Below are 13,385 nucleotides of genomic sequence, written 5' to 3'. Positions count from 1 at the left end.
GTAAACTGATCTTTTCCAATCCTGTGGCCACTGTTGAGTTTTCCAAATTTGCTGGCAAATTGAGTGTAGCACTTTTACTGCATCGTCTTTTAAGCTTTTGAATAGCTCAGCTGGAATAGTGTCACCTCCACTAGCTTTGTTGTTGCTCAGCTTTTCTAAGGCCCACTTCACTTCACATTCTAGGATGTCTGGCTCGAGGTCAGTGACCACCTCATTGTGATTGTCAGGGACGTTAAGCTCATTCTTGTATAGTTCTTCTGTATAATTTTGCCACCTCTTCTTAATCTCTTCTGCCTCTGTTAGGTCCCTGCCATTTTGGTCCTTTATCATGCCCATTTTTGCATGAAACGTTCCTTTCATCTCTCCAATTTTCTTGAAAAGATCTCTGGTCCTCCCTATTCTATTGTTTACTTCTATTTCTTTGCACTGTTCATTTAAGAAGGCATTCTTATCTCTTCTAGCTATTCTCTGGAATTCTGCATTCAATTGGGCGTATCTTTTTCTCCCTTGCCTTTCGCTTCCCTCCTTTCCTCAGCTATTTGCAAAGCTTCCTCAGACAACCATTTTGCTTTCTTGCATTTCTTTTTCTTCGGGATGGTTTTGGTTGCTACCTCTTGTACAGTGTTGCGAACCTCCGTCCATAGTTCTTCAGGCACTCTGTCTATCAGTTCTAATTCCTTAAATCTATTTGTCACCTCTACTGTATATTCAACAGGGATATGATTTAATTCATACCTGAGTGGCCTAGCGCTTTTCCCTACTTTCTTCAGTTTAAGCCTAAACTTTGCAAGGAGAAGCTCATGGTCTGAGCCACAGTCAGCTCCTGGCCTTGTTTTTACTGACTGTATAGAGCTTCTCCATCTTTGGCTGCAGAGCATATAGTCAATCTGATTTCTGTGTTGACCGTCTGGTGATGTCCATGTATAGAGCTGTCTCTTGGGTTGGTGGAAAAGAGTGTTTGCTATGACCATCGTATTGTCTTGACAAATTCTATCAGCCTGTGCCCTGCTTCATTTTGTACTCCAAGGCCAAACTTGCCTGTTATTCCAGTTATCTTTTGGCTTCCTACTTTAGCATTCCAATCCCCCATGATGATAAGGACATCATTTTTTGGTGTTAGTTCTATAAGGTGCTATAAGGCTTCATAGAACTGGTCAATTTCATCCTCTTCAGCATTGGTGGTTAGGGCATAGACTTGGACTACTGTGATATTGAATGGTTTACCTTGGATTCGAACTGAGATCATTCTGTCATTTTGAGGATTGTATCCCAGTATTGATTTTCCTACTCTTTTATTGACTATGAAGGCTACTCCATTTCTTCTGAGGGATTCTTGCTTGCAGAATTAAATTCACCCATTCCTGTCCATTTTAGTTCGCTGATACCTAAGATGTCGATGTTCAGTCTTGTCATCTCTTGTCTGACCATGTCCAGCTTTCCTTGATTCATGGATCTTACATTCCAAGTTCCTGTGGAGAAAAAATCTTAGCATCGGACTTTCCTTTCACCACCAGACACATCCACATCTGAGCGTCTTTTCGGCTTTGGCCCAGTCGCTTCATTCTTTCTGGCGCTACTAGTACTAGCCCTCTGCTCTTCCCTAGTAGCATATTGGACGCCTTCCGACTTGAGGGGCTCATCTTCCAGCGTCGTATTGTTTTGCCTTTTGGTACTGTCCATGGGGTTTTCATGGCAAAGATACTGGAGTGGGTTGCCATTTCCTTCTCCAGTGGATCACGTTTTGTCAGAATTCTCTGCTATGACCTTTCCATCTTGGGTGGCCCTGCATGGCATAGCTCATAGCTTCATTGAATTACGCAAGCCCCTTCGCCACGACAAGGCAGTAATCCATTTAGGGGTTCAAGTAGATAATTTATGCCATATCTTTACATTGAACTAGCAAATGCTTTCTAAATAGCCTGGTTTTGATAACAGCTTTATTTGTAGGTTCTTAGAAGATTGGTGGATGGATCACACTTGACTTACCACTCTGAAAAAACTGTATTAGCGTAGATATCACTGTATGTAATTACATTTTTTGACAACTATTCATTTCCTCAGCATATTTAAAAATATGCTTTATTTAAAAACAAAGAAATATAACTCCAAGAATAATTTCTTTAGTTCCAGTTTCTTTAAAATTATTGGTTGTGCTTATATTTTTAAAGAAACTGATGTGCCACTTGATGGTCCATAAAGAGGGACCCCTTCTCTTAAGTTTCTCAATGTGTTAACAAAACTAGAAGTGGCACAGAGACATAATAATTTATGGCTTCAAATAGGATAGCACTACAGAGGTCTTCATTTTTATTGAAGAAGTATTGTGTAGGCTTGTGACTGTGAGAGTTCAATATCTACAATGTAATCTACAATGTAATTCCATATATGTTGATAGTGTTGGAAGTCAGCACCCACCCACCCTCCTAGAGAAGGAAATATTCAGGGGAATATTTAAAAAGGCAGAATAGTATATTTTCCCAAAGGAATAATGGAGAAAAATCTTAGGCAGAAACCAGCCCCTAGTCTCCTTCCCTCAAGCAGGCCAACTTTTAAGAAATGCAGATTTGGGGCCACCTATTCATAAGCAAAATGCCTCTAGCCACAGCCCCAGAGAAGGTTTGAGCTGATGGGATTAGAAACACAAAGACTCCCAAGGACAGGAACATGACCATTAGGACATAATAGGATTAACCCACCACCATTAGAATACCAAAAGGGCACACTCAAGCTTAGGTCAAAATACATTGCACAGGAACAGGAAAGACCTCAAATACAAAGCCACAGGAACAGGTAGAACCTCAAATATAAAGACACAGGAACAGGAAGAACCTCAAATACAAAGCTCAAAGAAGGTATAAAAGCCCACCTATCCAAACTCCATTTTGTCAGCTGTCCCAGAACCACATGCTGTTGGTTCTGTTCTTCAATAAACAGAACCCTCTTTCCAAACAGCCTCCATTTTATTTATTCCTGGCTTGGACTGGACCTGAAGATTTTTCTTTCAACAATAGATAGTTCAGCCTTCCCTGACCTAATCACCTGGAAATTGGATGCCGGGGGAGTTTGAGAGTTTTGAGAGCCTGATTAAGAACTCGTTGGAGCCGGGCGGAGGATTTTGGAGGCCTGCGCTCCGCCGACCAGCTGATTGTCGGCCCCTGATGGACCAGCTGATTGTCGGCCCCTGATGGAGTCTGCGGATCCTGGTGGTGTTCTGAAGCCTGCGGAGCCCAGGACAACTTTCTAGAGCTTGGTGGTGTTCCGGAGCGCCTTTCAGCTGCTTGGGAGAGCCGTGTGTTGACTGACTAACCATGAATCGCGGCTTGGAGCAGCGTTGGCGTAGAAGTGTTGAAAGTGGTTGGAGATATTGCCTGGCTGGTGTTTGAGATGGCTGGCGGCGAGGAGAGTGGAGTACCGCGGCCTCTCTGGTATGGCGACCCGGCCTGGTGGGGGAATGCGGACGCTGATGCCTCGGACGTTAATGAGACACAATTTTAACCTTTGCGCCGCCAGAAACTGACTAGACCATGTTTTGTGGTTCTGTTGAACTACCATGGTCTTGGTTTCCCTTCCTGGCCGACTATTATCTGGTCCTTTTACAACATAACATTGAACTGTAACCGGAGTTCTCCTACCATTCTGTATCTCTACAGGCTTATCAGCCCTGATGTATTTCGCTGACTCTTGCTCTAATTCCCTCTTCTCTCCTCCCCTCCCCTATAATTTTGGAAGGTCCGGGGTACAACCACTGTGGGAGAGTGGTTGAGATTTTACATCTGCTGCCCCCAGAGGTGAGAGCTCTGGGTGGTATTGCTTCCCCCCCCCCCGGTTGCATGTACCAGGCTGCTCCCCGGCCCTGACCGCCGTGAGAGGGTGGGATTCGATCTGTTCCGGGGTTTCCCAGCTCTAGTGGCAGTGGAGCTGGGCTGGCACTCTGGTCATTTGCCTTCGATTTATTTTGAAATCCTCCCGTATCGATCTGGTCTGCCTTGCTGCCTTTTGTCAGACTTAATTAATAACCATCATGCGTCTGACTTATCCTAGCACGGTTTTACTCGCTCTCAGGGGGCCCCCCCATCCTGGGAGCGACCCGCCTTACTTTTTACACCTCCTCTTGATGAAGGGCCCGATTGTTGGGACCCTGAGAGATGGCTGGGCACGGGTAGGGGCCTCCGATATAAACCAATTAAGAGACCCCTGGTTAGTTTTTTTGCAAAAATTTTTAGGAGGTTAGGGAGGGGGGTGGGAACTTCTTTTGGTTGTTTGGATATGGGGGGTAGTCCAACAACCGTTGTTCAGGCCAGGTCCGGGATTGATCGCGGGGGGGAGGAGCGGGGGTCGGTCGCCCCCGGGGCTCAAGGGCAAGTCGTGGGATTACCCATTCCCACGACGTTAGGGAATGGCAGCGGGTGCAGGAACAGAGGGCCGTATCGATCTCAGGGAAGGCCTCTCCGCTACTTGCAAGCGGTGAGGCGTTCCGACCCTCTTGTTCTGCCCCGAGGTCCCGGGAGTGAGGATGTGCAGCCTCCTGAGCTCCGGCTGGTGTGCTTAAATGCCAGGTCTGTCGTCAATAAAGCTCCTCTCGTCCGTGACTTGGTCGAGTGTGAGCAGGCGGACCTGGCTTGCATCACGGAGACTTGGTTGGGCCCAGAGGGCGGTATTCCTCTGGCTGATCTTTGCCCACCAGGTTTCCGGGTGCTACACCGGCCTCGGGCTCAGGGTAGGGGTGGGGGAGTGGCTGTTGTTATGAGGGAGACCTTAGGTCCGCGGGAGGCCACCGTTCCGCAGATAGTCGGTTGTGAGTCTCTCTTTGAGATGCGGCCCTGGTGCGCAGTTGGGCTTGCTGCTGGTGTACCTTTCGCCTAGTCACGCAGCAGCAGCCCTGCCTGAGCTTCTCGATGTCCTCTCTGGGTTGGTGGTTGAGTTCCCGAAACTTATAGTTTTGGGGGACTTCAATCTACCATCTCTGGGAGGATCATCTGAGTTGGCTCGGGAGTTCATGGCTTCCATGACGGCCATGGACCTGATGCAAGTAATTTCAGGACCGACTCATGAGGGAGGCCACACCCTTGACCTAGTTTTCTTATCTGGTCGGTGGTTAGATGATCTTGGTGGGGGCTCTCCAATTATTATGCCCCTGTCATGGACCGATCATCATCTCCTGCGGCTGGTCTTCCGCTTTGCTACCCCCCGCCGTGGGTGTGTGGAACCAGTTAGATGGTACCGCCCCAGACGCTTAATGGATCCCAAGAGGTTCCAGGCAGCGCTGGGGTCCCCACCTGCCTCCCCCACTCACAGCTCGGCAGATGCCTTAGTGGAAGCCTGGGAAAGGGCAGCCACTGAGGCTCTTGACCGAGTTGTACCCTTGCGGCCCCTGACCCGATGCAGATCCCGTCGAGCTCCATGGTTCTCCGCGGAGCTCCGGGAGATGAAGCGTCGGAGACGGGGCCTAGAGAGCGGTTGGAGGTCCAGCCGATCCGAATCCGACCGATTGCGACTAAGAACCTACATTAGGTCTTACCTCGCTGCGATAAGGGTGGCGAGATCTAATCACTTCGCTACCCTTATCGCGTCCGCAGATAATCGCCCGGCCGCCCTGTTTAGGGTGACTCGCTCCCTCCTTAATCAAGAGGTGAGGGAGGAACCCTTGCAGGGTCGTGCCGAGGAGTTTAACAATTATCTGTCGGACAAAATCGCTCGGATTCGGACCGGTCTGGACTCTGACTGGGCAGAGTCTGGCGATCAGGACACGGGCGGTCTTGTCAATATCACCTGGGAGGAGTTTGATTCTGTGACTCCGGAGGAAGTGGACAGGATTATGGGGAGACTGAGCTCCACCACATGTTTATTGGACCCGTGCCCTTCCTGGCTGGTTTATGCAGCCCGGGAGAGGACACGCAGCTGGTTCCAAGCAGTTATATCAGCTTCTTTGAGTGAGGGTAGCTTCCCTGCCGTCTTGAAAGAAGCGGTGGTGAGGCCTCTCCTCAAGAAGCCTGCCTTGGACCCAGCTGTATTGAACAACTTTCGTCCGGTCTCCAACCTTCGCTTTCTTGCGAAGGTTGTTGAGAGTGTGGTGGCGCATCAGCTCCCTTTGGTCCTGGATGAAGCGGATTATCTAGACCCGTACCAATCGGGTTTCAGGCCCGGGCACAGCACGGAATCGGCATTGGTCGCGCTGGTGAATGATCTCTGGAGGGCTCGGGACAGGGGTCATTCCTCTGTTCTAGTCCTATTAGACCTCTCAGCGGCTTTCGATACCATCGACCATGGTATCCTGCTGCGGCGTCTCAGGGGATTGGGAGTGGGAGGCACGGTCTTACAGTGGTTCTCCTCCTATCTCCTGGGACGTTCGCAGTCGGTGTTGGCAGGGGGGCAGAGATCGGCCCCTAGGTCTCTCGTTTGTGGAGTTCCTCAGGGTTCGGTTCTCTCGCCTCTCCTGTTCAACATCTACATGAAACCGCTGGGTGAGATCATTCGTGGTTTTGGAGTTGGGTATCATCAGTATGCTGATGATACCCAGCTTTTCTTTTCGACCCCAAACCATCCCAGTGATGCCCTCACCGTGATGTCCCGTTGCCTGGAGGCGGTTCGGGTCTGGATGGGGAGGAACAGACTTCAACTCAACCCCGACAAGACCGAGTGGCTTTGCATACCTTCATCCCGGGTTTATTCGAACATTCCACCTCTCACTATGGGGGGCGAATTATTACCCCCCGTAGATAGGGCTCGCAACTTGGGAGTCCTCCTAGATTCACGGCTCACCCTGGAAGACCACATAGGAGCTGTGACTAGGGGGGCTTTCGCCCAGGTTCGCCTGGTGCGCCAGTTGCGGCCCTATCTAAGCCGGGATGATCTATGCACGGTCACTCACGCGCTCGTGACCTCTCGGCTAGACTACTGCAACGCTCTCTACATGGGGCTGCCCTTGAGGACCACCCGGAAGCTCCAACTGGCACAGAATGCAGCCGCGAGAGTTGTGTTGGGAGTTTCCCGATACTCCCATGTCACACCTCTGCTCCGTGAGCTGCATTGGTTGCCAGTTGTCTTCCGGGTGAGATTCAAGGTACTAGTAATGGTGTTTAAAGCCCTACATGGCAGGGGTCCGGAGTACCTTAGGGAACACCTGCTGCCGGCGTCAACTTCCCTTCGCCCTCTGCGTTCCCACAGAGAGGGACTCCTCAGGGTGCCACCGGTCAGAGAATGTAGATTGGTGGCCCCCAGGGGGAGATCTTTCTCTGTGGGCGCCCCGGAGCTATGGAACCAGTTACCGGTTGAGCTCCGGACGGCGCCCGATCTTCGCTCCTTTCGCCGCGATCTGAAAACATACCTGTTCGAACAAGCCGGCCTGGCCTGAGGGGGGATTGGTGGGGCTTTTTTATTATCTTTTTATTGGGGTTTTTATTAATGTACCAATTGTTTTTATGGGCATGTATTTAATTACTTTTTAATTTTTGCAACTTTGTGTTTTATTCTTGCCCTGTACACCGCCCTGAGTCCTTCGGGAGAAGGGCGGTATAGAAATATTAATAAATTAAAATTAAATTAAATTAAATTAATTAAAATTTGAAATCTCCATCCATTGAAATGCATTAGGATGAAGATAGCTATCTGTTCATTCATTTATTGTTTCCATATAAACAAAATAATACTAATTGGAATTAGTAATGGGATTTGGCTATCCTTCCAATTTTCATGCATTATGAAATCTAGTGTGTATATAATATTAGAAGTAAAAGGCAGCCAAATCCTTAGTCCCAGAATATCATGCATTCAACCACCGATTACAAGTATTTTGGCCTTTGAAATTAAGAAAAAGACTGCATGCATTCTGTTTGGCTTTTTAATAAGGAGAGGGCTGTTTTGTTTCTTTTCTTAGGACTTTGCAATTTGCATGTCAGCCAGTACTGACAATATCATTATCACTTGCCACAAGACTTTCTGTTAAATTAAAAGTGCCAGTGACCAAACTTTCCTGGCCTTTTCATTGAATGGTGATTTAATGAGCATTCTGCAGCTGGAGCCTGGACACCCACACAGTTGGTTCCGAAGGTCTTCCAAAGATTCACATGAAATGATTTCTGCCTTTCTCCCCATCCCCTACATTGTTTTGTTCATATGTTTAACCTGGCAATTGTTAGCCAATGGTCTACATCTAAAGGAGCATTAGGACTGGTGTCTTTATTAAATTGTACCTAAATAGAAATTTTTCATCATATAATCTGATTTTGCCAATGCATTGAGGTAGATGATATGTTGATAAGTATAGCTGCCTAATATAAGTAAGCAAAAATATAACATCTAAGGAATGTGTAAAAGATTGACTTTTCTTTGTACTCTCAATTTTCTTTTTAAAAATTAATTCTAATACTACTATGTTCTTCAAGCCAGTTTCTTGATTTTTGTCACCATAAGGTATTCACTTTGATTTTTCTGCTTTGAAATCCCCCTTCCCCAAATGCTGATATGTAGACAATGCTTCCCCTTCATGGATTACTGTCTTGTCGTGGCGAAGGGGCTTGCGTAATTCAATGACGCTATGAGCTATGCCGTGCAGGGCCACCCAAGACGGAAAGGTCATAGCAGAGAGTTCTGACAAAACGTGATCCACTGGAGAAGGAAATGGCAAACCACTCCAGTATCTTTGCCATGAAAACCCTATGGACAGTACCAAAAGGCAAAATGATATGATGCTGGAAGATGAGCCCCTCAGGTCGGAAGGCGTCCAATATGCTACTGGGGAAGAGCAGAGGGCTAGTACTAGTAGCGCCAGAAAGAATGAAGCGACTGGGCCAAAGCCGAAAGGACGCTCAGCTGTGGATATGTCTGGTGGTGAAAGGAAAGTCCGATGCTGTAAAGATTCTTTCTCCATAGGAACCTGGAATGTAAGATCCATGAATCAAGGAAAGCTGGACGTGGTCAAACAAGAGATGACAAGACTAAACATCGACATCTTAGGTATCAGCGAACTAAAATGGACAGGAATGGGTGAATTTAATTCAGATGACCATCAGGTATACTACTGCGGGCAAGAATCCCTCAGAAGAAATGGAGTAGCCTTCATAGTCAATAAAAAAGTAGGAAAAGCAATACTGGGATACAACCCTCAAAATGACAGAATGATCTCAGTTCGAATCCAAGGCAAACCATTCAATATCACAGTAGTCCAAGTCTATGCCCCAACCACCAGTGCTGAAGAGGATGAAATTGACCGGTTCTATGAAGCCCTACAGCACCTTATAGAACTAACACCCAAAAATGATGTCCTTATCATCATGGGAGATTGGAATGCTAAAGTAGGAAGCCAAAAGATAACTGGAATAACAGGCAAGTTTGGCCTTGGAGTACAAAATGAAGCAGGGCACAGGCTGATAGAATTTTGTCAAGAGAATACGATGGTCATAGCAAACACTCTTTTCCAACAACCCAAGAGACGGCTTTACACATGGACATCACCAGACGGTCAACACAGAAATCAGATTGACTATATGCTCTGCAGCCAAAGATGGAGAAGCTCTATACAGTCAGTAAAAACAAGACCAGGAGCTGACTGTGGCTCAGACCATGAGCTTCTTGTTGCAAAGTTTAGGCTTAAATTAAAGAAAGTAGGGAAAAGTGCTAGGCCAGTCAGGTATGAATTAAATCATATCCCTGTTCAATATACAGTAGAGGTGACAAATAGATTTAAGGAATTAGATCTGATAGACAGAGTGCCTGAAGAACTATGGACAGAGGTTCGCAACATTGTACAACAGGTAGCAACCAAAACCATCCCAAAGAAAAAGAAATGCAAGAAAGCAAAATGGCTGTCTGTGGAAGCTTTGCAAATAGCTGAGGAAAGGAGGGAAGCAAAAGGCAAGGGAGAAAAAGAAAGATATGCCCAATTAAATGCAGAATTCCAAAGAATAGCTAGAAGAGATAAGAATGCCTTCTTAAATGAACAATGCAAAGAAATAGAAAAAAACAATAGAATAGGGAGGACCAGAGATCTTTTCAAGAAAATTGGAGAGATGAAGGGAACGTTTCATGCAAAAATGGGCATGATAAAGGACCAAAATGGCAGGGACCCAACAGAGGCAGAAGAGATTAAGAAGAGGTGGCAAAATTACACAGAAGAACTATACAAGAATGAGCTTAATGTCCCTGATAATCACAATGAGGTGGTCACTGACCTCGAGCCAGACATCCTAGAATGTGAAGTGAAGTGGGCCTTAGAAAAGCTGAGCAACAACAAAGCTAGTGGAGGTGACAGTATTCCAGCTGAGCTATTCAAAAGCTTAAAAGACGATGCAGTAAAAGTGCTACACTCAATTTGCCAGCAAATTTGGAAAACTCAACAGTGGCCACAGGATTGGAAAAGATCAGTTTACATTCCAATTCCAAAGAAAGGCAGTGCCAAAGAATGTTCAAACTATCGCACCATTGCACTCATTTCTCATGCTAGTAAAGTTATGCTTAAAATTCTACAAGCTAGATTCCAGCAGTATGTGGATCGAGAACTACCAGAAGTACAGGCAGGATTTCGAAGAGGCAGAGGAACTAGAGATCAAATTGCTAACATACGCTGGATCATGGAGAAAGCTAGAGAGTTCCAGAAAAACATCTACTTCTGCTTCATTGACTATGCTAAAGCCTTTGATTGTGTGGATCATAACAAACTCTGGCAAGTCCTTAAAGAGATGGGCATACCAGACCATCTTATTTGTCTCTTGAGAAACCTATATGCAGGCCAAGAAGCAACAGTGAGAACTGGACACGGAACCACTGATTGGTTCAAAATTGGGAAAGGAGTCCGGCAAGGCTGTATACTGTCGCCTTGCCTATTTAACTTATATGCAGAGCACATCATGAGAAAGGCAGGGCTAGATGAATCAAAAGTTGGAATTAAGATTGCCGGAAGAAACATCAACAACCTAAGATATGCAGATGATACCACTCTAATGGCAGAAAGTGAAGAGGAACTAAAGAGCCTCTTGTTGCGAGTGAAGAAGGAGAGTGCAAAACTTGGGTTGAAACTAAACATTAAGAAAACCAAGATCATGGCATCTGGCCCTCTCAATTCCTGGCAAATAGATGGGGAAGAAATGGAGGTAGTGACAGATTTTATTTTCCTGGGCTCCAAGATCACTGCAGATGGGGACTGTAGCCAAGAAATTAAAAGACGCTTGCTCCTCGGGAGGAAAGCCATGGCAAATCTAGACAGCACACTAAAAAGCAGAGACATCACCCTGTCAACAAAAGTGCGTATAGTCAAGGCTATGGTCTTCCCAGTTGCAATGTATGGCAGTGAAAGCTGGACCATAAGAAAGGCTGAGCGCCAAATAATTGAAGCCTTTGAACTCTGGTGCTGGAGAAGACTCCTGCGAGTCCCTTGGACTGCAAGGCGATCAAACCGGTCAGTCCTAGAGGAGATCAACCCTGACTGCTCTTTAGAAGGCCAGTTCCTGAAGCTGAAACTCAAATACTTTGGCCATCTAATGAGAAGGAAGGACTCACTGGAGAAGAGCCTAATGCTGAGAAAGATTGAGAGCAATAGAAGAAGGGGACGACAGAGAATGAGGTGGCTGGATGGAGTCACTGAAGCAGTAGGCGTGAGCTTAAATGGACTCCAGAAGATGGTAGAGGGCAGGAAGGCCTGGAGGAACGTTGTCCATAGGGTCGCGATGGGTCAGACACGACTTCGCAACTAACAACAACAACAAGACAATGCTTATTTGTAATCATTATTTATTTCCACTTGCCTTGATGATACAGGCAGAAAGAATGCTTCTGACTTTAAGCATTTATTTAGAAAAAAGGACTGAGGATAATGGATGTCAGCCAATTAGAGCAAAATATTTCTTTGTAATACATAAGTTACTAATTTGTCCTAGAGACCTAATATCCTGCCCTTTTGTTTGAATTTCTTAACCTAATAGGCCCTATTTACGGAGTGTTTTCTACTAGCATCAATTAAATTTTAAGCATTCTATCTTCTCTACATTGATACAATATAATCCACAGAGAACTTCTGTGTTATCATGATATTTATTGCCACTTTTCAATTTAAGGCAGCCTCTAGATTTAATAGAATAATAATTAAAAGTAAGCATGTATTTATTTTTAGTATCTTCAGTTTTTGTTTTTTAACAAATCTTTGCTCTTGCTTTTAGGCAGAAGGTAAATGGAAGTTGAAACTAATCCCACTTTGAGATTAGTTGGCCTACTAATTCCAAAGTGGATTCAAGTAGAGGCCCTACAGCAGATGGCAGCAACCAAGTCTCTGGGCTAGTCTGGGATGGAAAAAGCTAAGACGTGTCAAAGCCTAAAGAATGTTAGCTAATATACATGTTTACATAGTTAAATAAGTCAGTATCTTGACAATGGGAAAGCTCTTCTGTAATGTTAGCAAAAAAGTAAAGGTAAAGGTTCCCCCGCACATGTGTGCTAGTCGTTTCCAACTCTAGGGGCCGGTGCTCATGTCCGTTTCAAAGCCGAAGAGTCAGTGCTTGTCCGAGGACGTCTCCGTGGTCATGTGGCTGGCATGACTAGATGCCAAAGGCGCATGGAACGCTGTTACCTTCCCACCGTAGTGGTTCCTATTTTTCTACTTGCATTTTTATGTGCTTTCGAACTGCTAGGTTGGCAGAAGCTGGGACGAGTAACAGGTGCTCACCCTGTTACGCGGCACTCGGGATTCGACCCGCCAAACTGCCGACCTTCTGATCGACAAGCTCAGCGTCCTAACCCACTGAGCCACCGCGTCCCTTATAATGTTAGCAAAGAAACCACATTTACAGGTCCAGGTATTTACTAGCAGCAGATCTGCATTCAGAGGAGCTTTTTTTAATTTTATTTTTTTTTCTTTTCCAAGATTTTGGCACAATATACTTGAGCGTGATCTTAAGATATTTTCCACAAATAACAGGTGAAAACCTTGGTATTTTAGACTTAAAGGATCCATGATCACTTCAGTTATTAGCTTATGCAGATTTAGCTGACTTCAATTTTCACACAAATAATAGAAGCTGCAGTGATTTGTTAACCAGGTTGGATGAGCTCCTGCAAGGCTTCACGTCAATCAAGAACAAGGAAAATAGTATTCAGGCATTTTGACTTGGGCTGCAGACAGCAGTTCATTAACTCAATCTGAATAAATTGACTCAGAGAATCAATAGTCATGCTTGGGCATCTGTGGGAGGGCAGCAGAGAGGCTAGTGCAGCTGTGATCAAACAGTTTTGCCTGTATTCAAATGAAAAGGTGGGAACGCTGAAAAGAGTTGGCAATGTATTTAAAGAGATGTGAATTATAGGTCCTCATTTAATAAGACCTATAGAAGAGCATTACATGTGGCTCATGTAATAAGAACCACAAGAATTTTGGTCATAAGTTGTTGTGGTTGTTAAGCGGG

Source organism: Vipera berus, assembly GCF_964194415.1.
Source record: "Vipera berus genome assembly, chromosome: 2".
In the NCBI taxonomy this organism is placed as follows: Eukaryota; Metazoa; Chordata; class Lepidosauria; order Squamata; family Viperidae; genus Vipera; species Vipera berus.
The sequence above is the reverse complement of the archived record's forward strand: the minus strand, read 5'-3'. Positions refer to the sequence as shown.